The sequence below is a fragment of the Mastomys coucha genome, unplaced genomic scaffold (genome assembly GCF_008632895.1).
Source record: "Mastomys coucha isolate ucsf_1 unplaced genomic scaffold, UCSF_Mcou_1 pScaffold15, whole genome shotgun sequence".
Taxonomy (NCBI): Eukaryota; Metazoa; Chordata; class Mammalia; order Rodentia; family Muridae; genus Mastomys; species Mastomys coucha.
The window spans coordinates 95,038,052-95,056,102 of NW_022196897.1; the positions used below are offsets into that span (position 1 = coordinate 95,038,052).

Below are 18,051 nucleotides of genomic sequence, written 5' to 3' on the forward strand. Positions count from 1 at the left end.
TGTGTGTGTGAAAAACTCAGTCTGGGTGTGGCCAGGCATGCCTACAATGCCAGCAGTTGAGGAGGTCAGGTTGGAGGATAAAGAGCTCAAAAGCTCAAGGCCAACCCAGTCTACATAACAAGATCCCATTTCAAAAGGACACAAAACCAAGCAAATGATAAAAAGTTCAAGTTTCTAGATATTATTTTAATGGCTCCTTGTATTCTCAGAAAGTGCCTAGTTAGATGTCACTGTGTGGGATATGGATTCAACAATTACTATCTTTCTAACAACTGATCTAGAAATGTTAATGATGTGCTCTAGAAATGAACCTTTTGAGTCTTAAAAACTTAAAAATTAACTTACTTAACTCAAAAATGTTTCTAATAATATCAAAAGATGATGTCAAAAACTCTTCCGGAGAATTTAAACAGGGCTTATAATATATATATAAAAAAAAGGTGTAATTTTTAAAAAAAGGTGGATTGGTTTATGTAATTACAATATATGTATACTATCTAAGAAATTGGATAGCATATACATTCATTTGATTATTTCTTCTACTATGAAGAAGTTTATTCATGTTGACAACTTTTGCATTGATTTTACCATTGGGAAAGTAGAGAATAACTTAAAATTAGGGCATTCATAAATACATAATACATATAAGAAATTCAAAGAAGGTGACTTTTGTCATGATGATTATTTTAATTCTTTTTTGGAATATCAAATATCCTAATGTTTCCAAAAGCTGATTTGAACATGTTATCTCTGAATTTGCTAATATCTGTGCTTGGCCTATTTTTTAGCACATCTAACAAATAGGATCCTTAGGTCGGAGGTCCAAACCTTGTCTACAAGCTGCTAAGACTGTAGAAGGAAGTGCATCCACCTAGAATTGCCTGTTTTAGATTTCAGGAATGAAGAAAGAAAAATTCCACCTTTTCACTCTCTGTAACTGTTAGGAACCCCTTCAGCTTCATCTCTGGTTTCTGACAAGTCAGTGAATGCAACAGTAGAGAACTCACACTAACCATCTAATTACTTTCCTAGTCTAAATATATGGGCTCTTAAGGCAATAGGACTGATTCTTTCACAGTCCTAGAGTCCCAAAGTCTGAAATCAAGGTACTATCATGATGGTTTCCTCATGAGGTTTCCCTGAGGTTCTGAGAGAATACTGCTCTCTGCCCCTCTTCTGGATTCTGATCACAGACAGCTGTTGACATCTTTGGATTATAGGCATACCCACATGCTACTCAAAGGGTACTTTCCCTTCTCCCGTAAGACTGAAGAAGAAAATGCATCCACCTAGACTTGCTTTAGACTTACTTTTTCTTCTCCTGTAAGAACACCAGTCATTGGACTTAAAATATTTTTTTATTAATCACTTTATTCATTTACATTTCAAATGATATCAACCTTCCTGGTTAATGTTATATACAAAAATTTCTTTCCCAAATAGGGTCATCCTCAAGTGGGCTGTATGATAGAATTTGGGCATATCATTCGGAGGGGTCACGTCCCAATATAGATCTCCTCTCCCTCTTTGCTTGTTAAACAGCAAGCGTGCTGATTTGTTTGGGTCAACTTGACATAAGCTAGAGTAATCTGGGAAGTGGGAGAGTCAGTTAAGGGGTCACCATTGTCAGACTGGGCTGTAGGCAAGTCTGTGCATCATTTTCTTGATTAATGACTGATGTGGGAGGAAAGCGCTCACTGTAGGTAGTGTTTCCTCTGGGTAGGTAGGCTTGCGCTGTATATGAAAACAGGCTGAGTAAGTCCTAGAGAGCATGATGCAGAAGCCTCCACCTTCAGTTCTTGCCCTGACTTCCTTTCAGAGGGGACAGTAAGCTACATAGTGAAATAAGCCTTTCTCCCCACCAAGTTACTTTTGGTCATAGTCTTCATCCCAGCAGTAGAAAGCAAACTAGGACAGCAGGTAACTATTTGATAATCAAATATCTTTTCAAAACAACACCAGAGAACAGTGTTTTTACAGTGCTTAATGGCTGGGGCAGACACTTTCTTGATTCATTGCCAATATCTGGACAAAACCCCAATAACACCGAGCAAACAACCACCATGGGAGGGTTCTCAGGCTTTTTAATATTATTACTAGTCTTCATCAAAGGGGCATGGAAATATGGGATTGAAGGAGACATTAACTTTAAAAATAGAACCACAACCTAGATTGGAGGTCCTTGTCCCATACTTTCCTAAGATATCATTTTCTTATATATCACAAGCTAAGGTCTGCAAGGGCAAAGACTATTGTGTTTATTGCTGTATGGCTAATTGTGAGGTACATTATAAAGAGGAGGCCCTGTAAATATTTGCTGAATAAAAAGAACATCTTCAACATATTGGTCCATGTATCTGCCCTACTGTCACTCCCCTTCTCATTTTGAGACATGAACCACTTTCTTAAGAAGCTCTGTAAAGGAAGGGATTGGCTGTCCCTGAAAATTAAAGTGGGCCCAAGTGAAGACAGTTGTCCATTAATGAACTTCTGCATTCTCTAAAATACATATGAAATTTAAACATAAATTGCCTCTGCAAAACTTCCAACTGAAAGAAATATATTACATTAAGGAAGCTGTGTGTGTGTGTGTGTGTGTGTGTGTGTAGGAGTGTGTGTTTATGAAAGACAGAGAGAAGGAGGGAAAGAAAGAGAGAGGGAAAGAAGGAGAGAGAGAGAGGGGAAAACTTAATTCCATCAAAACTGAGAGGCCTAGAAAAAAAGCATTTCCTAGAAAATTGGAAGATTAGAACACCTTGGATGCAGGTTCTAATAACAGAAGTCATGGAGTCTCACAAGCTAGTCTTTGAACTTTGTAAAGGAAATTTTATCTTTCCATCACCTATCCCTGATCCTAATGTGAATCTTTTTTTCTCTTGTGACTTATCCCATCATACTTGTGAGCCCATCCCATCTGAATGGCCTTCACTAATTAACTTCTTAGACTTCTGTTGTAGTTTGAATGAAAATGGCTCCCAAAGGCTTGTATAGTTGAATACTTGGTCCTCAATGAAATTGTTGAGGAAAGACTAGGACATGTGGTACGCCACTGGGCTGGCTTTGAACTTTCAAAATGTCCCCACTTCCCAGTTAGTTTTCTCTGCTCCCTACTTGCAGATAAGAATGTAAGTTTTTGGCTCCAGCTCCAACACCATGCCTGCTGCCTTACTTCCTGCCAGGATGGCCACAGACTTTAACTCCCTGAAACTGTAAGCCTCAATAAAGGCTTTCTTCTATAAGATACCTTGGCTATATTTTCCTGTCACAGCAACAGAAAAATAACTAAGATAATTTCCTATAAGTACCTCAAATTTAATGACATCAAAGACCCTGCTACCTTCCAATGACAGAGTCATGAGAGTTAATTAGAGTGATTATTTGTTCTGCATCTGGACAGACATAGGCCCTGGCAATCTATAGGGTTAGCATTCCTCCCTTTGTCTGTCTGCCTTTCTGTTTCTTTCTCCCTGTCTCTCATTCTCTCTGATGTCTGTGTCTAATCCAATAGTCTCTCCGTGCTGCTAAGCCTTGTTCACACATCTCATTCTACTAGTACTTCCTCATTAATTCAAAGTGTGATTAACAAGTTCAGCAATACTTATGTTTGGATTTCATTTCATTTGGAAACATTCTAGAATGTTCATAATGGTTAAAAAACTGACACCAAGATCTTTTCTGCTTTCTTCCTTAGCATCTGGGGAAGTACTGGCCACAGCTGAGGCTTCTCAATCAAAACATGTAAGAAACTGGTGTTGGTGTCTTTACAATAAAACATAGGTTGAGTTTTAGTAAATTAGGGCTAAGACTGAGAAAGAGAGCATGGTTCTATGTTTTATACAGAATCATAAAATAATACGACTTTGGAAGAGATTATATAGGATAAATATTTTAGGTTTTCACTTCTGTAAATGGAGCTGTTGATGTGCAGCTCACAGAGCCATGGCAGGACTTTAGTGGAAGTTCACTGTATGCAAGCCAAGCTCTCTTCCCACCCAAGCCCTAAAAATGTTCTGATATTGATTAAGAGAGGAATTTTCCTATAACAAATATTATATCTAGACACATTTGCTCCAAATTTCAATATAATTGTATCCAGATTCAAACACCCTTAAGTTATTGTGGCAGAGTACATATGACACCGAATAAGGGCTTGTATGTACACATAGTGTTGGGGCATTTGATTGTATGTAAACTATACTATTTGAAGTCTATTCTTCCTTCTGAAAACCATGGAATCATGTCTCTTTTCTTGGAAAGGCCTCCTGGCATCCTGCTTTGACTCCAGCTATAGATGTGCCCAGCTGGCAAAGGCAAAGACAAGATGCTTAAGTGTTTATGTGCTACATTGCTCAATTATAAATCCACATTTTCTCATTTAAATATTTCCAGGAAAGCAACATATATTAATTTACATTTGGTGCCACATTTTTTTTCTCTTACTACCTTTTCAAACCACACCTCCCTTGCCCTCTGGAAAGCTACTCCTAAATTCACAGTATGCCTCTCTCTCCTTTTAGAAATACAACCTGGAAACACCCTCATTTACCCTCAAAAATACAATAAAATAATTGCTTGATAACTGAATGCACATAAGCGTATAATACAATACTTTGAATACTTCTAAGGTAGGTATGTGTATATACTCTCCTCTCTCTCTTTCTCTCTCTCTCTCTCTCTCTCTCTTTCTCTCTTTCTCTCTCTCTCTGTGTGTGTGTGTGTGTGTGTGTGTGTGTGTGTGTGTGTGTGTACTTAATGGAATTATCTCTATGTGAAGGTCTCCTAACATAATATCTTCCACTAGACATTCAATTCCTCAAAAGTAGGGATTTCACTCACCTCTGTGTCTTCATTCAACTGTTGATCAAATTCTCAATGATGTTAAGCTTCCTATATTCTTCTCACTCTCTCTGCCACTGGGAGAGGACAGCTCACTGAGACTTCACTAGCCATTTACCAGGTCTTTAGAAACTGTGCCTACCATATAGAAGGGACCCAACAAATATTTGGGGTTGATAAATCAATGAATGAATTTAACCAATGCATATACACGGCTTAAAGAACAAATTCAGTAAAAATTTATAAGACAGTAGCATTCTCATCCTTTTGAGTTGGGAATGGAATGTAAGACAAATTTAGTATTGAGAAGGTTTCAGTGAGTGATGTGTCATATCCAAGACTAGATATCACACAAATGAATCCACACAGGGATTTCCTTCTCAGGTTTTCGTATAGCTCCTTCTAGAATAAGTCAGCCTCTGTATCATAAGGGTACACAACTGAACAGCTACATGAAAGGGAAGTGAGACCTTCAACTGACACCAAATACAAATATATCAGCTCTGTGAGCACAGCACTTCACTCTTACGTATCATACCCTCAGATGACTGCAGCACCAGATGATATCACCTCGTTATTGCCTGAAGTCCTTAGGTCTTGGGTCTGTTTGCCATTCAACAACAGAAAAAACACACAAAATAAATGCCCAACAAAAGTAAACATAACTACAGAAACACACCAGGGCCTCCCAGGTAAACTATGTCATCCATCATAATGGAAAAGCTTCACAACAAAAACTGTTCATATTCAGAAAGTGGGTGCAAATGTCCCATGAAACCTCATGGATACTGGTATTATGAGACGCTGGCTGCACAAGCAGAAATACTTTGAGTATGTGCTCCCTGCTTTTCCTGCCCCTGCTGCACCTTTCAATTACTCCCACAACCCACAGTAGGAGATGGTGATTTCACAAAGCGATAGAAGAAATAGATACTGTGTCAGCCACTGGGAAAGCAAGACCAACATTCCTGCACTGGTTAGAAAGCTAAAATAGTCTGGAAATTGATTGCATTTAAATCTAAGAGAAGTTTCTCTCCTTCTTCAGCCTCCTTGTGGACAACGTAACCAAGAATAGAAGGAGCTAGGATTTCATTCCCTCTGTTTGGTCAGCATCCTTCTACAGGGCCCAGCCAACTCCTAGAATGATGATATGGATTGCTAGATGTCTGTACGTTAACTTTGTGTCCTCAAACTCTATTCCACTCTGCCACTCGTTTTGGATCTGGTGTGATCCATAGACCCAGACACAGCATGAAAACTTGGAGGAAGTTGAAGGCAGGCCACTCCCACAGGATCCACAGAGTAGCTAAAGCAGCACAGGACTGGGACAGAGCCAGATTTGTGAGCCAGGCTCAGAGGGCCTGCCTTTATTTTTAGCAGGTAATCAACCCTCATTTTGTTGTTCTCAGAAAAGCCCCACCCTTGTCTAAATGGCTCATGTAATTAGCACCTCTCTAGCTCTAATTCCCTCCCTAACTGCCTGTAATTATTATCTGCTGACCTTTGTTCCCTTAATTGCTGTTTGACTCTTGATCCCGGGGTACTGCTCAGCCTTCTCCGTTTCCCCTCCCTTCTGACTCAAGGACCTATTGTGTACAGTACAGTATTTGTTTTTCTAATCCCAGGGAGTCTTTGGAATCCCCACTTCTCTGCTCTTGGAGACAGCTCCAATTTTCACTTGAAGAGAGGCTGTTCTGCATACACAACTTTCTCCAGCTTTCTCTTTCTGCTTTCTTAGACATAATTTCCAGGGCAGGCAAAGTGCTGGTAAAGTAGGTAAAAGTGCTTGCTGTCTAACCTGATGACCTGAGTTAAGAACCCCAATATCCACAAGTTGACATCTGACCTCTCTACATATCCTCCCCACCACCATCGGCTCCTGAAACTACATATGCACACGCAAGTGCACATGCACACACTTAATTGGCTGATTGACTAACTAATTTAATTTTTTTCTAAGGAATTAACTTCCAAATAAAAATAATGAAGCCTATTCTTGTGGGAAAGAGGATGAGGACATGCAGTAATTCAGGGATTTGCTTCTTGTGATGAGGCTTCCATGAGGAGAGAACACACAGCTCCCTGAAGGCTGGTTGCATTTGACCCCAGAAGTTCTCACTTCTCTTAGGAAAATCAGACTTGAACCACCCGAGAGATCTGTTTCTAGTCTGTACATTTCATACTAACCTACCTTAATTGTAACCTTAGATTATCCCCTTCATCAAATGCAATGTCACTACACCACTGTTATACTAACTCTTTATCTGTTCTCTTCTCTGAATTTTCAGCTTCTCTTGTTTTAGTGGGCCATGCTCACCAGCATCCAAACATGACCTAGTATTCTCCATCTGCTCATGTTCCTGTGTATGTGCACATGTGAGTGTATGTGCAAAGCCAATGGAGGCTTGAGGTTGACACCACACATATCTTCCCCTATTATTCTGCACTTTGTTTTTTGAGACAGGGTCTCACATTAAGCCTGGAGCTCACTGATTGGCTAGCCTGTCTGGCCAGTAAGCCTCTGGGATCCTTCTGTCTCTGCCTTCCCAGCACTTGGATTGCAGGGAGTTGCTATCATGCCAGGTTTTTTTATATGAGTGCTGGAGATCTGAACTCTGATCCTCACACTTGCAAAGTAAACACTTTACCAGCCCCAGTGACCTTATGACATAGGCTTCTCCAACCATCATCTATTCTTCCTTCCTGTTTGCAGGATAATATCCCCCAAAAGTTGCATGGGTTTTTCTATTCCAGCTCCTCCCCTCTATTTTCCATCAAACCTACACCATCACATTTTGTGCTGAACACAACCCTTGTCAAAGTCATTGGTAACCTCCATGTAGCTAAAACCAGTAATCAATCCTGCTTCCTTGTCTTTCTTCTTGAAAATGTAAATTTGTCTCTCTCTTTCATGATCCCTAAGCTTCCAGACTTCCAGGAATACACCCTTAGTCCCCTCCCACTGTGACACAGACAAGTCATTTCCTATATCCAGCAGGGGTGTGTGTGTCTTCTTTCTGGTTGGAGACTGTGTCCTCACCTTTCTCCATCAGGTCACTGATCACATCTCTGTTTTATGCCATCACTGTGTGTTGATGACTGCTGAGCCCTGTTGTTCATCCTGACCTCACCAATGTATCTCTGATTCACACACTCAATGTTTTATTTATCACTTGCTTAATGCATAAGCAAACCAAAATAACATATCCAAAATCAAACTTCTATACTTCCTTGTACACCGAATGCCCCCCTAACATCATCCCTGTCACCATCATCCTGGTCTCTGTTACACTGACTTCATTGCTTCCCTTGCTTCCGCCAAAGACTCTGAAGTCATCTTTGGCTCTGCTCTTTTTTCTTTGCCAAGTATCTAACCATGCTACAAATTTTATCAGTGTTAGCATCTAAACACAAGTAATACTTTCATTATCCTAGTCTAAGAAGCCACTGTGCATGTGTCTATTACTGAGTCCTAATTTTCTCTCTTTAATACCAGAGGCAAACAGACTTGATCAGATCATGTTAGCCCTTAGTTCAGAATCTGTCCATAGTCCCATGCAGCAAAAGTTGACATCCTCAGACAGATCTATAAAGCCCTAAGTAGTCTGGCTCCCCAGTATCCCTCTAAGCTCCTTTCTTGTAATTTTTCCTTCTGCCCAAGACATCCTTGACCAAGGACTCACCAACCGAGTTTGCCCTTCAGGACTTTAAACTTACAATGCTCAACCTTCTCCCAGTTATCTTTCCACTTTTTTTTTTCTTCTTTCAAGTCATTGTTTAGATATTACATTATTTGTACCTTCTTGAACCACTGTGATGAATACCTCTAATGTGGCTGTCATAATCCCCGCTTCATGTTTGTCCTTTTGTATAATTTTTACCATAGAGTATGGGCAGGACACATGTTAGGAGAGATAATGGGAGACAGTCCTCTGATTATGTTATATTTATGACTCTCTTGACATCAGAGTCATTTTAGAGATGTTCTCTTTTGCTTCCTTTGAAGGAATAAATGTCCATGGTAGAGTACCCACTGAAGAGTAACCTTTGGAAATAAGGGAGACCTTTGACCAATAACGGTAAAAAATGAGATGTCCTTGTTCTACAAAACAACAAGAATGACCTTAGATGTGGGTTGCCCAGGACCAGGCATGGTGGTTCATGCCTGTAAACCAAGACCATAGAGGGTGAATGCAGGAGATGCTTGAGTTTAAGATCAGTTTGGGCTATATAGTCAGTTCAAAGCTAGCATGAAACCTTGTCTCAAAAAGAGTGAAGGCAGAAAAGCATTAGCATGTGTAAAGCTCTGGATTCAATTTCATGCACCACAGAAGAAAATTAGATTGATCTCTACTTTGAGCTGTGAGCTGGGAATACAATTCATCCAGCACCTTGACTATAACTTTATAAGATCCAAAGCCCTGGGCCAGACAAATGGTGCCTCTATCTTTACTCACTGAATCAGGGAGTTAAGTCTTGTAAGCCATCAAGTTTCTGTTAATGGATAACAAATAAAGCCATCCTAAAAATCCTCCTTCCCTGTCATCTAGTTTCCCCTCACTTTAGTCTCTTATATATGGTTACCCCACCTGATATTTAAATTTAACTTAGATATTTATGATCTTGATCCTCCACTAAAATGTAAAATCAAACAAAATTTCATAGCTTATTTGTAACTCGGTTCCTAACACAAGCTAAATAGTACATTTTAAATAGTGCATTAGCCCATTTCCCATTACTATAATCAAATACCAGAGACAAGCTACATTGTAAAGAAAAGATATTTATTTTGGTTCACAGTTCTGGAGGCACAGATATAGGGGATTCTTTTGGTGATGATTTTCTTACTAAAGTCCAAGGACCACAGAATTCAATAACAAAAAAGAAAGAAAGAAAGAAAGAAAGAAAGAAAGAAAGAAAGAAAGAAAGAAAGAGAAAAAGAAAAGAAAAGGAATCTACACGTGTATCTCTTTTGAAATTTCTCTTCTCGCAAGACCACCAGTATTTAGTCAGGATCCACCATGACAACCATCTGTAATTGACACCACCTAAAATTACATACTTCAGAACACCATAGTCACAATAAGTTTCTAGTCCTTGGTACCACACTAGGTTTGTTAAATTCAATCAGTTATGGAGTTGGTTTTCCATTTTAGCAATATCAGCACTTTTATGTGTTCTGCAGCCAGTTAAGAAAACTACTAAAAAAATAAAATAAAGCCAGTTTGTATTAATGTTAGATTCAACAGACTTCAAATTAATGTCAGGCTCCTGTGCATTTTCCTAAGTGCATTATTCTAATTTCCATGATTATGTCCTTAAAGATGAAGCCTGAGACAACACTGGGCCAGGAAAAATTCTGTCTCTCCCATAAGCAGATAGCTATTTCCTTAACAATCTCAGATTCTACTTGCCATTTCATTTGTTCTTCCTCTGAACATCAGTGCGTTCTTCCAGTGTCAACTGAACTGGACTCCCTCAAGTTATGATGGCCCAGCTCTGCTAAAGGTTGAAAAGATGCACAGTATGGAATGGGGAGTGCTCCAACAGAATCACGCTACTGATGCCTGCTCTGCAGCTTCTCCCAGGGCTACCCCCATGTTTAGCTACTTTTCCTCTCCCATGTCCAGTTTCTCTCCTTCCCTTCATGCTTTTCCTTTGGGAGTAGTTCATTAATAAACCACTTACAAAGTCTTGTCTCTGGTTTTGCCAAACACATGTCAGGCACTGTTCTACTGCCAATAAGGATAATGAAGCAGGTACCTCATTGATCAGTTATGGGTGAGTGGTGACAAATTCAAAATTAGTATTCTAGGCCTAGTTTACTTTGAAATACACCAGCATAAACATAATAACACATACTAGGTGATTAATGAAGTAGGTAAAAGAAATGAAGGTCTCTAATGAGAATTTGCATTCTAGAATTGCTCAATTAGCATTTGAAAGAGCCCAATCAATACTACCTACTTCAAAAGTAACAGCAGGAGAAACCTAAGAAATTATTTGTCACTGGTAAAATGAGGTTTAGGATTTGAATTAGGCTAAGAGTACTGCAGGCAGATCTTTGAGAAAATGAGTGTAATATGAGGATTGGTCAGCCCAGCATGATAATATTTTGAAGCAGAGTCATAGATCTAAAACTTTATGGGCTCTTAGATAGTCAATATCCAGGAACTTGGATTCTAGTCCTTGAATTTGCTGCAAATATTAATTACTTACCTTGTTGAAATGACAAAATCTCTGACAATGACAATTTAAAGAGAGAAGACTTTATTTGGTCTCAGGGTTCCAAGGACAAGCCAGTCCATCAGAGCAGAGAGACTAGTCATACTTCATCCACAGCCAAAGAGAAAAGAGTAGTGTGAGCTTATGCCCAGCCAGCTAGCTTCCTCCCTTGGGTGCAGTCTAGAATCCAACCCAGTGAATGATGCATATGCTTCTAGGGTAAACCCTACCATCATAATTAATCTAATCTAGACAACCCCCCACAGATGAGCCAGCCTCTAACCTAACCTAGATAATCCCGCATAAGCAGGCATCCTTAGTGATTCTAGACCATTGGTTCTCAACCTCCCTAATGACGTGATTTGACCCTTTAACACAGTTCTTCATGTTGTGGTGACCCCCAACCATAAAATTATTTTTGTTTGTACTTTGTGATTGTAATCTTGTTACTGTTATGAATTATAACATAAATATTTGTGGTTTTCCATGGTTTGGGGTGACCCCTGTCAAAGTGCTGTTCAATGCCCCAAAAAGGGTCTCAATCCACAAATTGAGAAGCACTGTTCAGATCCCTTCAAATTGACAATATTAACCACCACTGGAAGACCCTGATATCCATCAGTCTCAATATTTTCTCAAGGTGACATTGTTCATAAGATATGTATATTGGCCTCAGATAAGAACATTACATCTTTCAGCTAAATACTTTTATCAGCTTGTGTCCTGGCTATAGAAATTCTGGATCATATGATAGAGGTTTTCAATCCTGGATATATACCCAAGGAGCTGTATATCTAACCACAGATACAGTTAAAGCTCATGTTTATTGCTGCTTTACTCACTAAAGCAAGAAAATTGAACCAATGTAGTTTTCCATAAATGGATGAATAGGTAACAACCATTTGGTGCCTATATAAAGTGGATTACTATTCGGTCCAAAAGAAAATTGACATCACAAAATTTGTGAAAAAAAAATGAAAGAACTTAGAATACATTGAGAGAATTCACACAATCTCAGAAAGAAAAGAAATGTTCTTCCTCATATGCAAACCCTAGCCTATAATAAATACATACAGGTATTTAAAAAAGTGTACCTGTGGGTACTGTACAACAAATATAAGAGAAAAGATAAATATTATGGGATGAATAACAGACACTTGAGTCATGAAAGATTATAAAGACAGTCTTTCTTCTGGTTTTAACTCTGTCGCAGATGTTTCATTTTCTAACGGTGTATAAGAACTTAAAAATAATATATGTCATATCCAATATGAAGCTGCACAGCTTCAAAATGGCCATTCAAACTCTATAGAAGTTCTTTAAAATGTATAGGTTTTGGGTCTAGTTTTTCTGTGTGTCTTAAAATTTTCAAACTCTTTAAAGGAAAGTATTAATTTAAAAAGAGAAACTGAAAGTCCAACCCTTCTCTCATTCTATCTCTCTGTGTGTCTGTCTCTGTCTCTCTCTCAGTCTGTCAGTCTTTCTGTCTGTCTGTATCTGTAGTATTTTTGTGGCTATGCCATTATTAGAAGGCCTTCGTGTCTCTAGTGCAAGCCACCCAGAGCCATACTAAGAAGTATCTGCAAAAGTCTTTCCTAATCATCTCCAAGGTGCTCTTACTAGCAAAACATTGTCTAGTCACACTCTTGGAATTTCCTCCAGAGCATTCTTTCCTAAAGGAGAATCTCCTGATTTTTACAGTATGGAGGAGACTAAGAATTTTCTAAAGATTTCAGTCCTGGTTAATTTTTTTCTTTCTTTTCTTTTTTGCCTTTAATTATTTATTTTTACACTCCAGATGTTATTCTTCCCCCCACTCCCATCCACCCTCTGACTGTTCCACATCCCATACCTCCTCCCCACCTCCCACCTCCAGTCTCTATGAGGATCTCCCCACCCCAACCCTCCACCCCCTACCTTTCACCCCCCCCCCAAAAAAACAGATCTCTAAACTCCCTGGACCCTCCAGTCTCTTGAGGGTTAGATGCATCTTCTCTGACTGAGCCCAGACCTGGCAGTCCTCTGCTATATATGTGTTATATATCAGCTGGTATATGCTGCCTGGTTGGTGGTCCAGTGTTAGAGAGATCTCAAGGGTCCAGGTTAATTGAGACTGCTGGTCCTCCTACAGGGTCGCCATCCTCTTCAGCTTCTTCCAGCCTTTTCCTAATTCAACCACAGGGGTCAGCAGCTTCTGTCCATTGGTTGGGTGCAAATATCTGTGTCTGACTCTTTCAGCTGCTTGTTGGGTCTTCTGGAGTGTGGTCATGATAGGTCCCTTTTGGTAAGCATTCCGAAGCCTCAGTGTCAGGACTTGGGACCTCGCCTTGAGCTGGATCCCACTTTGGGCCTATCGCTGGACTTTCTTTTCCTCAGGCTCTTCTCCATTTCCAACCCTGCAGTTCTTTCAGACAGGAACAATTATGGGTCAGAGATTTGACTGTGGGATGGCAACCTCCTCCTTCATTGGATGCCCTGGTTCATTTTTGCTTAGCAATTTTGGGTCAACTTCTCCCTTCCTTCTCAGAACATCATAGCACAAGTATCCAGAAAAAATTGCATCACAAATTGTCTTTGAGATCTCTTCAAGCAAATATCCAAGGTCATCACTCACACAGACAGATTTCTTTTAACTAGAGGGCATAGTTCTGTTGCACAGTTTTCTGCCATTGTGCAACAAGGCTGCTTTTCCATTCTTTCCCTGTAATTTGCTCCTTGTTTTCATCCAGTACCCATTCATAAAAGCACTATAGATGTTAATGTTTCTGTTACTATTTTTTTGTAGTGATATATAAACTCTCTGATGAGTGTATATATGGCAGCCTTTCCTTGCCTCTTTCTTACCCCTCATCATAAGTGCCATTGATTTCTGCAGTTTTGCTTAGTAGGGATGTTTCAAAACATCTAGTTGTTACCATCATGCCCCTGAGAGTTCTTTCAGCTGCCACCCATTACTCAGTACCAAAGTCAATTTCATGTCTTTATTCATTTGCTCCAACAACCCTTTGCTTCCCAGCACGATATCTGTATTAGTTTCTAGTCTATGCAATAACACAATACCACAAAATGAGTGGCTTAAACAACAGAAATGTATTATCTAATAATTCTTGAGGCCAGAAGTCACAGTGTCAGTGTGTTGAAATTAAAAGGTTACCAGGGCTATCCTTTCTCTTGCAGCTCTGAGGAGGAATCAGCTTTTCCAGTGGAAATGCTGGTGGGTGATAATATTCCTTGGCTTATTCCAATCTCTGTCTTCATTTTCACAAAACCTCTTCCTTCATATGGCTTTTCTCCTGAAAGGACATTTGTGCCTACTGGTATTCAAGGCTGTCTATTGTTCACCAGTATAATCTCCTCATCTTAATCACATCCACTAAGTATTTTCTTTCCATTAGGTAGCATTTACACATTGTTCTGGAATATCCAATTAGGAAATGTTTGGAGAGCTGTTATTCAGTCTATTACTCTCACTGTGTGTGTGTGTACCTGCTTGCATCAGTTCACATACACACACACATTGCTGGATGGAGTTACACATATGTCATGCCACAGCACCCATGTGGAGGACTGAAGACGATCTTCCCTGTCAGTCCTCCCCTGCCATGTTATTTAAGGCAGACCCTCTTTGTTTTTTTCCCATTGCATACTCCAGGATAGATTCTCCTGTCCCTACCTCCTATCTGACCATCAGAGCATAGGAATTACATAGAGTTGCTTGTGCTGGCTAAGTCCAGCTTTTACAAGGATCCTGGGGATTTTTAACATGAGTCTTCATGCTTGTGCAGAAATGCTTTACTCACTCAGCCACCTCCAAGGTTCCTAATTTTGCCGAAACCTTTGAAATAGCTTCACCTTATCTACACACATCAGCATCCTCTGTTCAAAACCCTCCAGCATTCTACAGGTTAAAACCCAAAGTCTCTGCAATGTCCTGCTGATTTCCATGACTCCAAATTCCTGTGCTTTAAGTATAGGTAATTTTCCTTTCAAACTTTTTAAGTGGATTGTGGGCTGTCTCTGTTTGCAATTACTAAATACAGAGTAAAGTTCACCCTACACAAGATTGTCCCACTTCCCCATACTTTGCTGAGAATTGTTCTGGCACCATTCCCATGCTGCAAGGAAAAGGGGGAACCTGAGAGTTGCAGGAGATGGTTCTAAACTACAACTTGAGAAGAGCTTCCTTGCCTCTAAAGGTCTATAATTTCTAAATTTTCTGTGATGAGTATTCATCAAATCTGAAATACAAAAATCTTGGAAAAATTTAGTGGTCATATTAAATGTCTTAATAGTATAGTTTTGATTAATAAATTAATTATTAAATATTATTTTGATATTATTTATATTGCTAATAGTTACTACATGAGAATACTAGTTTATTAGTAAATTAGTTCTAATTAATAATTAGTAAATTAGTAAATAGTACATGTAGGTGGGTGACTGCATTCCTTTGTCCTGTTTTTTATATTTCTTTTGATTTTCTTTTTTGTTGTTGTTTTTTATTTAGAGAATTATTTATTTATTTATTATTAGATATTTCTTTATTTACATTTCAAATATTATCCCCTTTCCTGGTTTCCTCTACAAAAGCCTCCTCCCCCCTACCCCTTACCAACCTACCCACTCCCACTTCCTGGCCCTGGCATTTCCCTACACTGGGGTATTGAGCCTTCACAGGTCCAAGGGCCTCTCCTCCCATTGATGACCAACTAGGCTATCCTCTGCTACATATGCAGCTGGAGCCATGAGTCCCTCCATGTGTACTCTTTGGTTGATGTTGTAGTTCTGGGAGTTCTTTTCTTTTCAATTCATTTTCTTTTCAATTTCATTTTAATACACATAAGTCTAGTTGCTTGAAGCGACCAGGGGCAGATCCTGCTGGAGCTACTGGCAGTTATGAGCCATGCAACATGGGTGCTAGGGACTGAACTCAGAGCATCTGCAAGAACAGCATGCATTCTCAACCATTGAACTTCCCCACCACTACTTTTCCATTTTTTGCCAATTTCCACTTTCATCTTGACATCCATCACAATGCTTGCTCCCCTTTATGGATGTATTTATCATTTCCAGTATCTTAAATTTAATAGTTGTTTGATAATCACCATCAAAAGAATGAATGAATGTGCTAACTAATAAGGGAAATGTATTTCAAGCAGTGGCCATGTTAATAACCCTACGTAGAATGGGCTCAACCCTGATGCTCCTACCCTTTTCACTCTGTGGCTTAGTCTGTTCACAGGAGCTTAGAGAAAAGATTTTCACAGAATATGTCTTTCTGAAATCCTAACTGTGGTTTCAATAAAGTGCCCTCCAGCTGGTAACTACATGTGGTCTTTGGGGAAGGCATCATATCTTCTGGTTAGGAAATGGAACTCTACTCTGTAGGCCTGCCCTCTAGCACTCTTTCCTCTATAGAATCCAGGAGGGCCTTGCCTGAATATGATCAATGACAGCCAGAACTTTGTTCCCATAGAAGGAGCCCAACATTGACTTGTCTCATAGCTAGAACTCTCCATTGTTTTAACAGCTTAGCTTTACCTACATAGCCTATACCTAAGAGGAAGAATTTCTGATTGTTGAAGGAGTCCCCACTTACCTTTACTTCCCCATTCCACACAGTAATAAAAGTTACTTTGAAAATTGCTACAAAATAGATTTTACTGAGAGGTAATTCATTAAAGAAGTTTTTTTTTAATGTTCTCTTTACCATCATACCTGTAGACATGAAACATGGGAGGGGAGAGGGCAGCAATAACGGGGACAATACTTGTCATCTGACACTGATTGGCTTTGTTCATAGATGTCATCCAACATATATAAAATCAGAAAAACTGAGTGATGGATAAGTGACACCTACTGTGTGGCATTTCACAGTCATGGTTATACTTATCCTCATCCTTTGAGTATGTGTAATATGCTGGGTGTATTGATATGAATATGTCCTCTCACCCTCCAAAATCCTAATAAATCAGTTAGCATTTTTAAATGGAGGGAGAAAATTCTTTCTTGTTCAGCTTTTCCCTCCATTTTGGATTTTACTTGAGATGAATGAAGCAAGAAAAATCAATTTGAACATAAGTCAGAAGCTCCATGTTGGAAATGGTAGAATAACAAATGAATGGAATCAGTGTCCTCAATATCTCTGAGTGAGCTACTGCACCCATTCTCAATGGCCTGCTTTGAGGAAACACATCTCTGGCAGGACATTTTGTTTTTGTTTAGGTCATGGTTATTTTGGGGGGGGTTCCTTTGCCACAGGCTCTCAGATCCCACACCTAGGAAGTGTTAGAGTTCATATCTCCCAGGGGTGTGATTGCAGACCTCCTGATTTCTGTACTTGATTCTACAACCTCCCTGGACCTCTTGGAGTTTGACAGTAATAATTGAAAAGCATAGCTAGGCACCAGAGGCACAGCTTCTCCTCATGGTTAAGCCACTGCAGAGACATTCTGCATGATGGTTAGAAGCAGAAGCAAACAACCAGCCAATCGATAGTATAATAGAATCCACATTTCTGAATCTGATGCTCTTCTCACACCCCCTGTCTAATGTGAAGCTTTCAGTCAGTTCTGTGGCCTCAGTGATACAGAATCCACATAGAGGCTTAGTCTCCTAACTTCTGGTCTCATGTGCTTTACACCATCCCAGGTTAGTCAGTCCCCTGGTACCTAGTCCAAATCTAATGAACAATATCCTTTTTTTTTTCCAATAGAAATACAGAAAGCTATACAGCGTGTTGCAAGAAGGTGAGAAAACAAACGTGACTGTCTGATTCCCCAAGGACAAAGGTTGTATTTTATTTGTCTTGCCGTCCCCAAGGCCTCTTATAGGATGCATCATATTCCAGGCATTTAATGTAAGATTCATGGTGGGAAATAAAAGGGGGAGAGAGATGAAATCAATGACCTGAACTGACTCAAGTCTATTGTCAGCCACAGAATGTGGGTGGCAGCAATAGCTCTGATTAGGCTCTAAACAAAACACTTT

The 18,051-nt window shown here is 39.5% G+C and overlaps 1 long non-coding RNA gene across 1 annotated transcript in view; it reads left to right on the forward strand.

The window, feature by feature from the left end:
• The window catches only part of LOC116092278, a 19,111-nt gene extending 1,301 nt beyond the window's left edge, over positions 1-17,810 (forward strand). The window contains exons 2-3 of the long non-coding RNA XR_004119195.1: positions 3,692-3,738; positions 17,777-17,810. This is a non-coding gene — a long non-coding RNA (uncharacterized LOC116092278). The remainder of the gene's footprint in view (positions 1-3,691; positions 3,739-17,776) is intronic.
• Positions 17,811-18,051: the final 241 nt, after the last annotated feature.